General features: G+C 44.0%; 1 protein-coding gene across 9 annotated transcripts in view; it reads left to right on the forward strand.

Moving 5' to 3' along the window:
- The window catches only part of ATXN1 (ataxin 1), a 198,822-nt gene that overhangs the window by 92,620 nt on the left and 90,424 nt on the right, over nucleotides 1-15,778 (forward strand). Inside the window, exon 3 of one of the 9 annotated variants that reach the window (XR_006172165.1) lies at nucleotides 2,258-4,363. The exons of the other annotated variants lie outside the window; for them this stretch is intronic. The gene's annotated coding sequence lies outside the window, so the exon portion shown is untranslated. Of the gene's footprint in view, nucleotides 1-2,257; nucleotides 4,364-15,778 lie in introns of those variants that run through there. 9 annotated transcript variants of the gene reach the window in all.

Consider the following 15,778-nt stretch of genomic DNA (forward strand, 5'->3'; position numbering starts at 1 on the left):
AAACCTCATGTAATTTCCATGCTGGTGCTAGAGCTGGTGTTTGCATTTCACAGAGGTGTCTGTTAAGGCTAGCGCTATTGAACCTTGTTGGCTGTAGCTTGATTTCCAGAGCAGGCAAGTTGCCCACAACCCTTCATGCTACTTCAGTGGGCTTCTGGGTGTACAGAGCACTGCTGTGAAGGAGGCTGGCTGCGTAGGTCCTGAAGTGTGGATTGATACCTAATTCAGTTTATCCGGGGGTGAAAATGTCGGCTTGGTGTTCTCTCTCCCTGGGGCTCCTATTCCCTGTATTGCTCTTTGTATTTGAGACAGAAACTGTCATTTGCAATATGCCTGTGGAGGAGCCAAGTAGGTCAGTGTCTCCAGGTACTACTGTACATTATGTCTTCCCTAGTGTGCAAGTTCTCATCTTTTACTGAATCTTACTCTGAGTGTTTTTGCTGAAAACTTTTAGTGGAGCTCTTCTTGGTCTACCCTAGTCCCAGTAACTGCTCAAAAGCCTGGATGAGCAAAGGTAGGTAGAGCAGGCTTCATCTCTTGAACAGTCTCCCATGAGTGGCAATGAAGGAGTTGCCCTTTTGTGAGGACTTCATCCAGAAGAGGCACAATTGCAAACACAGCCAAAGAACAGACTGTGGGCCCACTCTGCTCAGTGACCTTCTCTGCCCTGGGCTGATGAGTAGTTCAGTTTAGCTACCCTCTTTCCTGAGCCCCTTTTGCTCAGCTTCACTCATCAGTGGCTCGTCTTTACCCTCTTTTTTCCCCAGACCTTCACCCACTCGTCTTCAGCTGATCTCTCCTTCTCTGAATGTGTCCTCTCACATTGTGCTCCCAAGCCAGCTGCAGGGGAATGCAGGACCCAACATCTGTCTGCTTGCACATCTCCTACTGACACACTGTAGCTTGCCATCTGCATCTGCCAGATCTGTTTCAAGGCAAAGGGAGCTAGAATAGCTTAAAAGGCTTATCAATGTTGGAGGTGAACATGTGACTGCCTTAAACTGAACCAGCACCAAAAGCTTGCAGAAATAACATGTGGTCTGCTGCCATCTGCTTACACCTTTTTCTTCCACCCTCCGTTGCTCTTGACACTTCAGGCTGCTGCAAGCTCTTCAAACCAAAAGCTGTTGTCATCTTTTGTCTTTGCAGAGGGTATGCTGCTGTGGCACCTTCCCCACCCCATCTCACACAGCTTTCCGTTCCCATTGTAACACTAGTAATAAGTAATGGAGTTGATAGTTTTATAATGTGGTCTTAATGGGGATGTGGCTTGGACCAAACAGTTTCACTTTGTGCTATCTGCCCAGTTGTGACTCATCCCTAACGTGAATTTGTTGACAACACTCAGATCTCAGGTATCAATCGATGATGTAAGTGCCCTATAGTAGAACAGATGATGTAATTCTTACCGAGTTACTAAAGACAGTGACCTTGAGATGGATCAGATGGCTGAGCAGCATAGATGGGTCACTGATTACAGAATGTTCTTGTTTTAAAACTATATTGTCATCTGGTAATTATTGGAGAGGAATAACACCAGCATGTCACAAAAGTTACAGCATTTATTGACTTTTACCAGTATTTATGCGCTCTTGTTTTGACAGGTGACTTTTTGATGGTTTTGCTGCCTTGTTGCTTTGGCTGTCGCTACAGTTTAAGTTGGGGCAGCGTAATAATTGATTTTAGTGAGCCCAAGCAAAATGTTTTCTCTAGTAACAAGTCACAAATTAAAAAAAAGCAAAATAAAAGTGGATGTGATGTGAAAAATTCTAATACGTGGAGGAAAAATGTATTCCAGTGGGAAAATCTGCCCCTTCCCCACCCCAAACTTCAGGTGGCTTGCATATACATTAGAGTAAGAGGTAGAATTGCTTTTCATTTAAATAATTAATAAAAAAAAAAGTATGATAAGCATCAGCTGTAGCTTTTGCTTTTAGATGAACAGTAGGCAGATCTTGAGAAAGGTCATGGAGAAGAAATAAAAGGAAACCGTTTGCTATGATTGCTAATAACATGGTTGAGAAAAAACATATTTTTGTCTCAGTGGAAAGAGGGTCTGAGACACCCCAGTGCAAACATAGGAAACAGTCACTTGCAATAAACAAAGATCCCCCAAAAAAGGAATAGAGATTTGAAAAGGCAAATGGTTGAAGAGCTGGTTTTGGTTTCTGTCTCCTTCTTGATAACTAATGCATTTGGGGCCTTGCATTTGCTGTTTAGTGTCAGCATTTTTTGTTTCTCTCTCCTTTGTATACAGGCACACTTATAAGTATTAAACTGAGGAATCTGCCAAAGACTACTTCAAGCAGATCCTTACTGCAAGTGGTGGACGAAGCTAATCATTTGCATGAATTTATGACCTTATAAAGAAGACTATGAAAGATTGATCTGCTTAATTAACTACTGCAATGAACTAATCTAGGAAATCATAGAGACATAGACAGCTCAAGAGAATTCTGTATTTTCTACATTCTTTGTGTGTGTATGGCAGAAGGTTCTTGGATAGCTTGTTGTTTGAAACTTAGTGAATGATAACGGGCTGGAATTTCTCTTCTTGAATTCTATGAATACTCACTTTTAATTGTTGAAATACATTCCCCTATCTTGTGGGTTCTTCAGATCCTCTGTTCTAGTACGGTGTTTGCCTGTGGATGTTACTGCTTGATGCCTGAGGGACTCCTAATGTGCACAGTTTTATAGTCTGTTAAAAGCAGCTAAGATGTAAAAGTCTGTCCAGTTCTTTTCTTTATGTACTGAGGGCATTGTGCATTGAAGTTCCTCAGTCTGTGTCTTGGTGAGAATTAACTTCTTTGGGAGTTGGGGGATCCTGTTGCTTTCTTCACGAGGTTGCAGGCTGAGCATCCAAGCGCTCTGCTCTCCTTTATGTTTTTATTCCCATGCCCACGTATGAGTTAGGCAACTGTTGTTATCCCTGTTTCGCAGTGAGATGCAGAAAGGCTGAAGGCTATGATCAGCAATACATAAGAGCTTCGTAGTATGGGCTTTGACTTCAATTTCCAAAATTCTGGGCAACTATTCTGCCTTAAAGAACACCTTTCCATTTGAATGCTTCCTCAGTGCTTCTGTTGTGTACCAATGTCATTCAGCTGCTCTCTCCTCTCTCATTTTTCCAGCATGATCACAGCTCAGTTACCTCAGCTATCTCGCATCCCAGACTAGCAGGATTTATGTACTCCAGGACAGTGGCATGTCACTGAACGGTGTCTACCTCTAAATTACTGCTTCAGAGAGTGAAGTTTGCTGTAGGGCTGAGGAACAGACTTCAGTCTGTGTATCAGCTCATAAAGTCCGCTCTCCTAACTTGCAGCCTGCCCTCTGCATTTCTTTTCTAGGTTGAATTGCTTTGTTATTTAAGAAGAAAAAAAGAAAGAAAAAAGAAGTGCTTGTCCATTTCTGCTAATTCCTTTTTATTTTCTCCTTCTTCTTCTGTAAACTGCTGCCTGACCTTCCCAGTAAAAGGAGACTCAGACCTTCAGACAGTCCTTTTTGTTGACTATTTCCTTGCTGGGGTGTCATGCAAAAAAACCAAAAACTGAAGCAATAGTATGCATAACAAACATAAGCCATTTGTCCTAGATTTCTCTCCTAATGACAAGGAGACTGAGATATTATTACATACCTGCCTGAGCTAGTGACATTTCTAAGTGCCTGATGCAGAAAGGCATAGAGGTTATGAGGGGGGGTATCCAAAACCCATGTGAATCAGAATGAACTCCAGTACACCCCATGAAACTGTTCAGGCCATACACATATGTAGCTTGTGACCTGAAAATCTAATCTTTTTCAGAAAATAAATGTATCTCTGGACTTGCTTTGCTCTTCCTTGTGGCTATTCAGCTTGGAAATGAGAGGATCATAGAATCATAGAATGGCCTGGAATGAAAAGGGCCTCAAAGTTTCAACGCTGCTGCCATAGGCAGGGTCACCAACCACCAGACCAGGCTGCCCAGAGCCACATGCAGCCATCACAAGGCTGTTTGTTGAAACACTCTTAGTTTGGTTTAGTTTCATTTCACCTCCAGTGGGAGGAAAGATTCCTTTTTCCTTGCTTCTTTGGTTGTGCCTGGTTCCTCAGGGTTACCAGGAAAGCCTGGCCCACACTGCATGCATTTTGACTCTTCCCCCTGTAAATTTACCTGTCTAGTAGAGGAAAAAGTTGTGCTTGGACTACATAGTAGACCCATATAATGCAGAAAACGAAGCTTTATTGTTTGCAGGGCTTCTTTGTTTGATTCAGATAGGTGAGAACCAGAAAGTCCAACTTAATACAGCAGTCAGTAACACCAGAGTTGTGTCTGAGTGGGATAACAAAGTGCACAGACATCTTTGTATTACGGTTATCATGGTGCAATGTTCTGCATGGTTCTGCAAAGCACGAAGTTGGAATGATCCATGAGGAAATCTGTATTTCTGCCTTTCTTTTAATACAATTTAAAAAATAGACCTTTTGCTTTTAGTTCAGAGTCTTACATGAGGAGAAAGTGCTTTTACAACTGCTCTTCAGTCACACCATGAAAGTGAGTTTAAGTCCCCTGTGGGGCAAAATAGCTTAATATCCCACTGCCCTCATCTTTTCTTGCTCAGCAGCAGTGATGATCCCTTCTGTGGAGGGTTCAGGAGTGCGACTCGCACCCTAGAAAATGAAAAACACTTGACTCATTTACGTAGTAGTTTAGAGTACAGCCTACCCAGCTACCAGAGCAAAGACCACAAACTTTCACATTTGAGTCATCTGCTGAAAACTTACATGTTTTTATGAAGAAAGACCTGAATGTTTGTTTTAAAGCCATTTTATTTGCTTTCTTGCAGTTTAATCATTTGACTCTTAGATGATGAAGGCCATGTGTCAGAAGGATTTTCTTGCTGTCTTTCTTTGATTGCTGAACTGTGATGAGTGTTTGACCTTGCTTCCACTCCTAAGAACAATTGTTTGATTCTAGTGTGAATATCAAAGTTTGTGTCTATAGAAACCAATCAACACTTCCTCCTAATTTTTGTAAATAGGCTGTGGCTGTGACACTTGCATTTCCTGCCTCTTGTATATCTGAATCAAAAAATCTCTGCACTCACTGCATTTACCATCTATTGCCTCATAATTAGGCATCATTTTTATTATAGTCTGTACTTCTCCGTGTTGAGGTATTTCCAGACATCACTGGAGCTTATGATCTTCTTTCATTTTTAATCTGCATCATGGATTTGTGTAAGGGTCTTCCTTAGTAGTAACTGTAGGAAATAGCAAGTAATGTAAGAAAAGCTGGTTGAAGTGCCTGCAATCAGCATTGCTCAACATTTAGTAATTTTCCAGGATAACCTTTTGGCGTGGCGTTTTTCCATACTTAGTAGCTGTTTTCACGTTGATTTTTTTTTTTCTTCTTCTTTTTATATTTCAGTGTGAATGATTCTGGTTGTCTTGAGAACAAGATACAGAAAATCACGTTTCTGTACCTTTTATAAAAATAGTCCACCTGTTTCATTGAGTAGCTGCGTAGCACCTTTGCTTTTGAGGGTGGATATTTGAATTTTGGATGTGGAGTTGCCCTGGCATTAGGGACCTTCTCATTTGCTGGAAAAAAATTCCACAACTGGTCAGTTTGTAAACTCAGAAATGTCTCATCTGTCTCCTGAGGAGAGCTATGGTCCTAGCATAGGGAGCGAGAGGAAGGAGACTGACTGTTCCTTCGTGTTTTCAGCAAAGCTGTTGGTTGCCCAGAAAGGATGGAACAGGAGGAAGAGAGCATGTTCTGGATGAGTGGATACATGGGGCTCTCTGAGCAAGGAGATGAGGGCTGTTAGGATTGCAAAAACCAATTGTGGGGACAGCATTTTGGAGCTGGTCAGGCTGGATTATTAGATGGGATTGGGATTAAGATGAGGATCCTGAAGGAAATTGGGATAAAAAGTCTGAGGAGGGAAGCAGTGAGACTGAATCCACAGAAGGGAAGATCAGAAGGAAATCTCTGCTCTGTACATTGGGATGGAGTTTCTGATTACTGAGGCTGGTGTTTCATGTTGCCTGTCTTATTTGGTGAGAAGATACATGACTGTCCCACCCTCAGTTGTTTGCTATGATCCCGAGTGCTTGGCACAGCCCTACAGCCAGAGACAGCAGAACGAATTATGCAAGTGCTGCCCCTCTGAATCAGAACAAAAACCTCACTGTGAAATCACACAGTTTAGTTTAAACTGCTGCTAGGGCTGTTTTGGGTATCTGACTTTATACTGGAGTGGATGAGAGGCAATCAAGCTGTTTGCTCCAGCACCTTTGGGACAGAAGAGTAGTCTCCAGCTAGAGGATGCCACAATTATCTGGCTGGCAGAGGTGCTGTGTGGGAGCACATCTATCTCCACCTATTTTTACCCCTTAGTCTTGCTATCTGTGTGCTATCAGTGCATATCTATGAATGGATATTGCATCTTAAACCTGCAGCATTAGTTCATGGGAGGCCTTCTGCTCTACTGCTTGAAGTTACTCCAGTACCTCTCATAGAGGGCGGTTTGCCGCTTTTAAAGATTCAGTCCCACAGTGTTTCTGACCTACAGGTATGGATAGACACCCTGCTTGTGTCTGTGACAGCACAGCCTCCCATGTACTCAGTGCCCTCCCCTTGGAAAAGAACCTCTAGAGACTCTTTGGGAAAGCTGAATGTCTCCCAGGGGGTTTTAGGCAAAGCTGGAGTGGCATTGAAGACAGGAAACTGTAGACCAGAGCCCCTCTGACTTATTTTCACCATAAGGGATTACAAAATGCTTTTCTAGCAGACTGCTAGCACTTCTGAAGGGAGACAGTCATCACAGGAAGAGGGGCAGCTGGTGCCGAGCACGTGTGTGGGAGGAAAGCCTCTTTGAGTGGTGGAGCCGGGTTTGGAAGGGACCCTTGTCCACAACCTCAATTTCTCGGAGTCTGTACAACAGGGAGAAAAAGCTTCTCACAGGAGTGTTGCAAACATGCACTAATTTTAGTATGTCAGGCAGTTAGATAATATGGTGGCAGCCAGAAAATAACCTATGAGGGAATTGTTGGTTCTGTCTTTAAAGCACGTTTCAAGTAAAGATATTTTAAAAAGGCTTAGGACTGTTTTTAATAGCGAGAATGAAGCAAATTACTGAGTACTGTTTATTCAGTAGCGCAGTGAATGGCACCGTTTCCCGTGGAAAAAATACTGTGATGATAAAATTAAACAAGATGAAATGTTGCATAATTGGCCATTTTTTTTTCCCCAGCGCTTCCCTGTCTTTTAGCTCGTGGCTTTGCGAATGTAGCATTTTTGACACGTCGGGATATCTTTGCGTGCCTAATGAACTGTTCGTGACCAAGTCTCAGCACTTTCCGTCCAAGGATGCTCAAGCACTTTAATGAGGGCTTAAAGGACATGAGAGCATCTGACACTTTGTCTTCAGTCTTCTTTAAACACGGTGCTGTCTCCAAAAGTACTTACCTCTGGTCATTAAAAATGGCTGCAACTCCATATAAAGGAGATAAGAGGGGAAGTGTTTTTTTCCGATTTATTTTCTGCCAAGTTTGGCAGAATATTTGTATTTGTGAGCCCTTGCACAGCAACAGGCGAGCAGGAGAAACACAGAAATATGACTGTGAAACCACAGATGTTGTCAGCGAGGAAACAGAGCTGGCTGAACTCTCCTAACTAGGTTTAAATCATTTTGAAAATGTCAGTATTTGAAATCATCTGTCTCTTACCTTTGCTGAGCGTATTCAAGGAGCCGGGTATCTTGCTGTGTGGCAGAGGAAGCAGGTAGACCGATGGGCACAAAGTGAAATGATCAAAAGGGCTGCTGGCAGCTTCCTGAGGTGCTGAGCACAGGTTGCTCCCACTGATTTCACCTGGAGCACTCAGCAGCTCCAACCACCAAACACACACAGTCTGAGGAACAGAAGTAAAGAGAGAGCACTGGCCTTAGCACATTCACCATGGAGCAAGCTGTGTGTGAACCTCCGCGTCACAGCAGCATCTTGGCTGCAGATAGCCAGAGGCAGCTCACAGGCCTGCCTGCAAGGAGGTGGTGCCTTGTGTCTGCTTAGGGCCATGCTGCAGCCACTGCCCGTGCCCAGTCCTTCCTCACCCCATTCTTGCTCTGTCCTCACAAGAGAATCTGTACTACAGCTGCAAGCAGCGTGGTGATGGAAATTGCATTGCTTTTTGCTTCCGGGGCCTGTGACTGATCTTGATCAGGCTGTGCTGCTGTACTACAAGAGCTCAGAAGCAGCATTTGTACTGCGGTTACATGAAGCTCCCGCTGTACACATGCTCCTTGCCCTTGCCTCAGGTGCGGCTTGCTCTGCATAAGACGTAAGCGGCATAGAGCAGGTGCTGCCTTCTCATGTTTTTGCACAGAGCGTAGCACAGCGGGGCCTCAGTTTCGTCATGGTTTTTGGACATGCTGTAATGTAAGTAAGGCTTCTCAGTCTTGCTGAGTAGTTGGAATAGGTCACACCGGCTGAACTTGCGCAGTTTTCCTCGGTGAGGAAAGATTTCTCTCTCCTGCTTGAGAGGGGCCCTGCAGGTGTTCTGAAGGTCCAGCCCCACCTGGCTGCCTGGATGAAACGGCAGCAAAGCAGAGAGGGGCCCCTTTGCACATCTCCACTCCCAGATGAGTGGAGGGAAAGTTCTCTCAGTGCTGTAGTGTGGGCTGCCAGGCTGCAGGCTCAGCGAGCACATCGTGCAGGTTGTGTAGATGGAGCTTTGTCGCTCCCAGAAGTGCTAGAAACTTAATTGCTTTCAAAGGCAAGCGTGGAATCTGGAGGACCCAGTACAACCTGCTGAGAGATCGTAAATCATGACGTACAATTGGGTTTCTCTGCTGGGGCTTGTGTGGATTGAGTTTGCTTTGTTAGCAAACGCCTTTGGAATACATTGGTATGTGTTTTTTTTTGTTGATTCTTAGACATAGCAGTAATTGTTGTTGGCTTTGTTAATAGGCATCTATGCTCTGCTATGTAGTCGCTATTCATGCTTTCTAAAAAGAGTTCAGACAAAAAGAAATAGTTGTTCTGCCTGAGAATCATGAAAGCCTTTCTGCATTTAAATGCACTGACAGCTTTGGTCCAGGTGGTGGCCAGCCATTGTCCCTTCAAAAGGCGTGGAGAGAGAGCTGGCTGGTGGAAGTTTGACCATTGCTGTTTGTCTTCTCCTTAAGTGACAGTATCGGCTTGTTCCGTTTTTACGCTAGCTTGCCAGTGCCTTTTGTTTCTAGCCAAAGGAACCATGATGGAAACTGAGGAAAACCTGCCTTTTGTAGATAAGGAGTGTTATTTTCAAATGTGCTTATATAGAGTACATCTCTAACTCCTGTTTTCCAAAGTAGCCCATGTGCAAATGCATGGAGGGTTTCTGATGTTTTTATACACAACCCAGTTTTAGTGTCATTTTCCTCATCTTCATAAATTTACAGGGTCTCCATTGATAGGAATACTCTTTTGATGTATTTTGCATGGAAAGTAAAGCAGGAAAAGGTTTTAAGGTAAGGCAGCCAAATAATGTAGGGTCTTTTGATCAGTTTCCATTAGCATTAAAGCAGTAATCTGTCCAGTTAGATTTTATTTGAAAGGCAGCTCAGTGTTTAAAGAAGATAAACATACCAGCTGACATTCAATACGTCCGCTCAAGTCACCAGCAGAAAGCTCACTGAACCTTGGCAAAGGTGCCTTGTGCCCAGTGTTTCTAAAAACATCTCCCATGCTAGTGGGTTCATTACTGAAACACTCTGGCACCGCACTGGGTCTGGTGCCAGTGCTGGACACTTGGTCCAACTCCAGTTGGAGCTGGGGAAGGGCTGAGTTTTAAGATCTCTAGGATGCATTTGTGGCCAGAAGAAACTGAGCGCTGGAATGATGCGTCATCCAAACTGTGGCTGATTCCTAGAAATGGATGAATGTGCTGTTTTAATTTGGGGAGCTTGTGCAGCTGAGGTTATTGAGACATTAGCACTCAGAAGCCAGAGATCTGCAGCTCTGAAGATTGCCTGGCGCACAGACAGGCAGAGATCTAAATTGCTTTGAGGTGCTGACAGTTATCACAGCTCTGTGCAGACACACCTTTGCTGGTACTGACAAAACACAAATATCAGTTTCACATCACTGTTCTCTTTGGCTGGTGTATAGCTTGAAACTGTACTACGCCTTCTCAACATTCGGCTCAGGAAATGGAGATGGGAGGTCAACAGCAAAAGTAGCCTCTAATCAGATGGTAAATTTTAAGTGTTCTGCATGGGGACAATATTTTTTAAAAGCGGTATCACCTACAAGAACTGATCTGAAAGCAATGCCTCCTAATTTATTGTGTTGATCCACAGTAGGTGGATGTTGGTGGTATGGCAGTAGAGACTGAACCTTCCCACCAGTATTCTGTTACATGTTGTTGCCGTGTGATGGATGGCAGCAGAGGGGGAGTCTGACAGAAAGGCGTCTGACATGGAAGTGCATATGAAGCAGAGGTGTGTCATTGAAGTCCTCCATGTGGAAAAAATGGCACCCACTGACATTCATCAATACTAGCTGAATGTTTCTGGAGCCCAAGCAGTGGATGCGAGCACAGTGAGGAGGTAGGTGGTGTGTTTCAGCAGTGGCAACAGTGACATGAAAGACAAATTGCATTCTGGATGGCTATGGTGGGCTTTCACGAGTCATTGCTGGTGAAAACGCATAGTGAATGGTGGTGACTATGTTGAAAAGCAGTGTTTTGTAGCTGAGAATTTGCTCTATCAAATTATGTTATGTACTCTTTGTATCTGTTGTAGTTTCAATGGAAATAAATAGGAGGCAGCACTTTTGGAGCAAGCTATATACATTTTTGAAGATTAAACATTTAGCTTCATTTCTTTCAGTGCAATTCTGTTGTATCACTCTCAGTTTCATCCCAGGTCACGCTGCTGAAGTGGCAGTGGATGGAAGAGCAGAATTTGGCGTGCGATGAAGGCCAGTAGCCGATCAAAGACAAATACTATTTTCTTTCTTCAACAGCGAGTTCCTCCAAACGTTGTAGATAACTGAAGAGTCTGCTTCTGAACCGACTCCAACCCTGTATGCAAATAAAATTGCTGTGAATGCAACCTTTACTGGAAATCACATCCATTACGAGTCTTTGTGACAAAGTGCTGGGGCTTTGACACCGATCACTTCCGGAAGGGGCTCACTGGGAACCCAGGGTAATCCCACCAGACTGGGATTCTGCTAATCCCCGTGGCATGTCAGTGAAACTGTCAGTGATAGCCTGCATGTCTGGGAAGGACCTGAGGAGATCTGTCACGCATTGAGACGGTTTATGGTCAGTCCTCAATGCTTATAGTCCCCTCAGACTCTGGATTCACGTTGTAGTTGTTGCTGGTCAGTTCTGTGAGCCCTGCATCAAGGGTCTTAGACAAGCAGGTGCACAGTGCAACCCAGAATTTTGTCAGCTGGAGTACATTCATCTCATCAGATTGTGGCCTGTATTAGCTCTGAGTGGATTTGTTGGTCTGGGCTTCTTTGTGGTTCACCTGGGACAGGCTGTAGTTCCCCGTAGCTTTGTGCAGCACTCAGCTATCAGGCACTGCTCCATGTGTAACTTCAGCAAAGAGGAAAACTTGCTGCTGTTTCAGTTCTCAGTCTTCCAGAAAGCCAGCAGATGGGGTGTGTGCAATTCCAGTGCGAAATCATTGCACTTGTTCTCAACCCAGAGATTCAGCTTTCCTTTTTCCGCGTTTGTTGCAGTCTGTTTTGCTGTTAAGTATGGCCCTTTGTAGGAATCCTGAGGAAGCACTCAGAATTCTCAGTTGGTCCTCCGGTGTGAAATAGAGTATGATCTAGCTCGCACCTTGAAACACAGTTAGATCTTTGAAATCTGGATGTGAATATTGTAGCACACGTGTTTCTGAAATGAAACTAGTCATAGGCTGGGAAAGTACTGGATAGTTAGAAATAGGCTGGGATAGCACAGAGTTCCACTTAACCTGAGGCTGCAGGATTAGCTACAGATGCCAATGGGGCCAACTATAAAACACGCTTCCTTTTTCTTTTTTTTGTCTCCAAGCCCAGGATGAAAGAGTAAATGTCTATTTGTATGCATAATTCTGTTGATTATACATATGAAAATTAAATTTGCTAGCAGTGCAAATGAAATTATTTTGCTATTATTAATAGTTCTGGAATAATAATATTAAAGACAGTAGAAAGAGTTGCTTGTTACATCCTGGGCTGGATTTTATGCCTGTAGGTCTTGCAAGAGGAAGGAATCTCAAAAAGATTAGTGGTTTAGGAGAGGTGCTGCTGCCCTGAGTTACCTTCCTCTGGGGAGTACAGAGCAGAGCACAGCGTGCACCAACAAGGAAGTAGGCTCACCTAGGGTTGCTTTATGCCATTCACAATGAAAGTGTTCAGGGATTGAGTCCTGTTAGGTGGGTCTTAGCTGCTCACACCTGACTTGTGGTGGAGAAGCCTTCAAGTGGTTTGGTAATAATTAACCAAGGGAGGACTGCTAGAACAGAATCCGTGTCTGACGTGTGCACAGAAGGAGAGAATATCTTGCCAAGAAATTAGTTAAAATTAGAATACTATATCAGAATTCAGTTATCTTCTGAGAAGTAGCAAGAATGCTGATGGCCAGAGTCTGCGGCTGAAGTTTCCCAAGAGATCATACGCTCTCTTCTGAGCTACTAATGTGATTGCAGGATTGTAGAAATTTTCAAACAGCAGAACAGCCTCAGCTAATGTAAATGAAAAGTCTAGTAGCAGGAGGTGACAGACACCAGTTCAGCTGATGTCCATGATGAAAGAGACAAATGACATGACTGTAATACCTAGCACTGCCTTCCAAGTGAGAGCCATGCTGAAATGTTTTGGTCCGGTGTGGTGAAGTGGTGCTCAAAATACTACAGCAGCCTAGTAGCTGCACTAATGATTTACTTTCTTAGAAGTCTAATTTTGTATTATAGCACAATCACCATTTCCCCTCTGTCTTTAAGGTGCAGTTGTGCTGAGTGTGCAGTTCTCGTTGGCTGCCTCAGGCAGGCTGCAGGTCAGCTTTTGAATGTAGGAGAATTCATGAAAGTTAAGTATTTTGGATACTGTTAATGGCAGTTGTGCAAGTACAAAGGCTTTGCTTTATCAGCAGATGTGGTCTAGGTTTACATTTACAGCCACATTAAATCCTTACGTTTATTGCAGTCGGGGGAAAAAATGGGGAGCTCAGTGCAGTATTTAACAATCTGCTTTGATAGCTGGCCAATCCACTTACCCTTGCACGGAGCACATGCCACAGTAGTTCTTTCTTCTATTAACTCTTTGGTGCTGAGAAACAGAAATGATTCGCATGATGTGGAACGGGGAAGAAAAAAGTGCAGGCCTGGCAAAAACTTTGTGCTTACCTTGTGCCCAGCCTGGAAGGGATCTGTGAACTATGGCAGTGATCTGATGAACACGTTTGCCAGATGGTTGTGGTGCTCGAGAGTGTGATGCAGCCCTGCTCGGTTCTGCAGGGCAGCATCTCTGTGGGGAAATGAGCTGGGCTGGGCGCTGGCTGGTTTGTCAGAACTGTTGCTGGCTGTTGTTCAGTGTAGCTCAGCTGTTCCCGTGTGACACAGCTCTGTTTCCTCACCTCTTGACTCTCTGATTCTATGATTCTTGCACAAGTGGTGCCAAGGGTTTGGGGGGGGAGGATTTTGCCAGCATCACTATTGTGTGGTTAAGACGCTGTTTTTTTTTTCTGTTGGACTGGGAAGGGATGGGGAGGAATTATATCCTTGCATGGAGAAGTGGTGATGGCTCATAAGCTGGAGGTGCAGGAGCTTTTGTTGAGGACTGTAGAAGGGAGGCCATGTCTCCTTGCTTTCTCAGTGCAGAAATAACCCCTAGGAGAGCATTCATGGCTTCGGAGCCTGGCCTGGCTGAGCACCCGTCGTACAGTGAGCAGTGAGCGAGCTTGTACTTCCTCGGAAAGCACCTGATGCAACCTCCAAGTGCTGCGAGGGGCAGTCATTGGCAAGAAATGGTAGGATCTTCTTTCCCAGGATTAAACACAGTACTATCCTCCTTTAGAGCAGAGAAATGAGGGGCCGGGAGAAGGATGTGAAAAATAGATCAGCTTCAATTGAAACCTGGCGTTTGGAACACCTCGAACTTTGGCAGACCTCAGGACAACACTTCAAAGTTGTTCAGCCTCACAAGGTACAGTGTAATCTTCTGTTTGGGGAAAGTATTGTGCAGGGGCTGGGGCTTGCTTGTGCTGGGCACACAAGCTTAAGGTAGGTCCTTGCTGAGGCTTGTGATCACATGGAGCTCATTCTCAGCCTACGCTTTGTGAGCTGTTTACATGCCTGTTTGCCATCTCCCCAGATATTTAGCAGTAAACATTTCGTCTGAATTGGTTTTACTACCTTGAGCAATGAGCTGTGAATACGCCCAAGTCTTACTGAACCTAACCACCTTTACTCTTCTGAGACCATCCTCCTTATTCTGAAATCATTAAAGCTAAACCAACATGAATGCTCTGTTTCGTGACAGCATGAAAGGAGCGTGGCCTCCTAATTACCCTAATATTCAAATGTTTATGGGGGAGACTTGGAAAGCGCTGGGCTCCCTCAGCTCCCTGCATTTCAGCAGGTATCTCTCTCATTGCTTGATCTGGGCAGCAAACAGAAATTTGGCACATTGGCTTAAGAGTGAAGCTATCATTCTGGTAGGGCTCAAGGACAAGGATCTTTGCATCTCAGTGTAGTGCCTGGACTCACTTCTCTTTTGGCTGAGTGCAGGGGTGCATCTCAGCCTAGTTCACTTTTTTTGGCCACGCGTGCCTCTAGCTCATTCTGAAATACGATTAATACATGCCTGCACATCAGTAGGATTCTAGGTTGTAAGATTACTAATTGGTTTCACTATTGTTTGCCACTTGAGTGCGGTTTTTTTAATCTGAGGTGAAAAGAACATCATTATTTTTAGCTTGTAACAAAGAAAAACACATTTTCTCTTGAATGTCTTGATACGATATAATATAATCTAAATTTTTGCACAGATCGTTTCCAAGAGATTGGCTGTCAAGTGTGATAAAAATCTGCACTTTTGCAGGGACCCAATGAGACTTTGCAAATTCAGATTTATTCGCAACGTTAAATGTGGTTGAAGATGTCATTTTTTTAAAATAGCACTTTTAGAAGTAGTTAGCTTAAAAGTATAGCAATTCAAAGCACAGAGGGAATGATTTTGAAGTGTAACGTCTTGAAACACAACGCAGAGGTTGACAGTTTCACTACAATTAGAAGCGAGGCAGGCACAACTCCCACTTCTGAAAACTTCCCTATCTCACTGCTTCCTCTCTTGGCCTAGAAAACCTCAAAAAAATGTTGAGTGGCTTTGCTTATTGACTTAACATAGTTATGCTCAGCAGCATTAGGAGACAGAGCAGGAAGGGCTGCCAAATCTGTCTGTAAAGAATAATCTTTACTGAAAGCTTCCCAGAAGTATTTTTTTCAGATGCTTTCAGTCTCCCGAGAATGCTGCGTTTCTGAGCAAAGCAAGGTTTAGGGTGTTTTTTTTTTTTTTCTCTTATTTTTTAACAAGGCTTGTTTTGTTAGGAAACCACTCCCTTCTGCTTCTGCATTTAGCCTGGCTGCTAATTGCCTTTTGGCCGATGACATTTTCCATGCATTGCCACGTTCTCCCCCCCGGCCATGACTTTGTGCTGGTTACATTACATGGCACTTCTGCCCACTGCCTCCCAGTGGAGTGAGCGAGGGCTGCCGTGTCCTGGAGATCTGGTCCTTTCTGACT

Source organism: Centrocercus urophasianus, unplaced genomic scaffold (assembly GCF_019232065.1).
Source record: "Centrocercus urophasianus isolate 14NV4802_14NV808 unplaced genomic scaffold, USGS_Curo_1.0 seq_11, whole genome shotgun sequence".
Taxonomy (NCBI): Eukaryota; Metazoa; Chordata; class Aves; order Galliformes; family Phasianidae; genus Centrocercus; species Centrocercus urophasianus.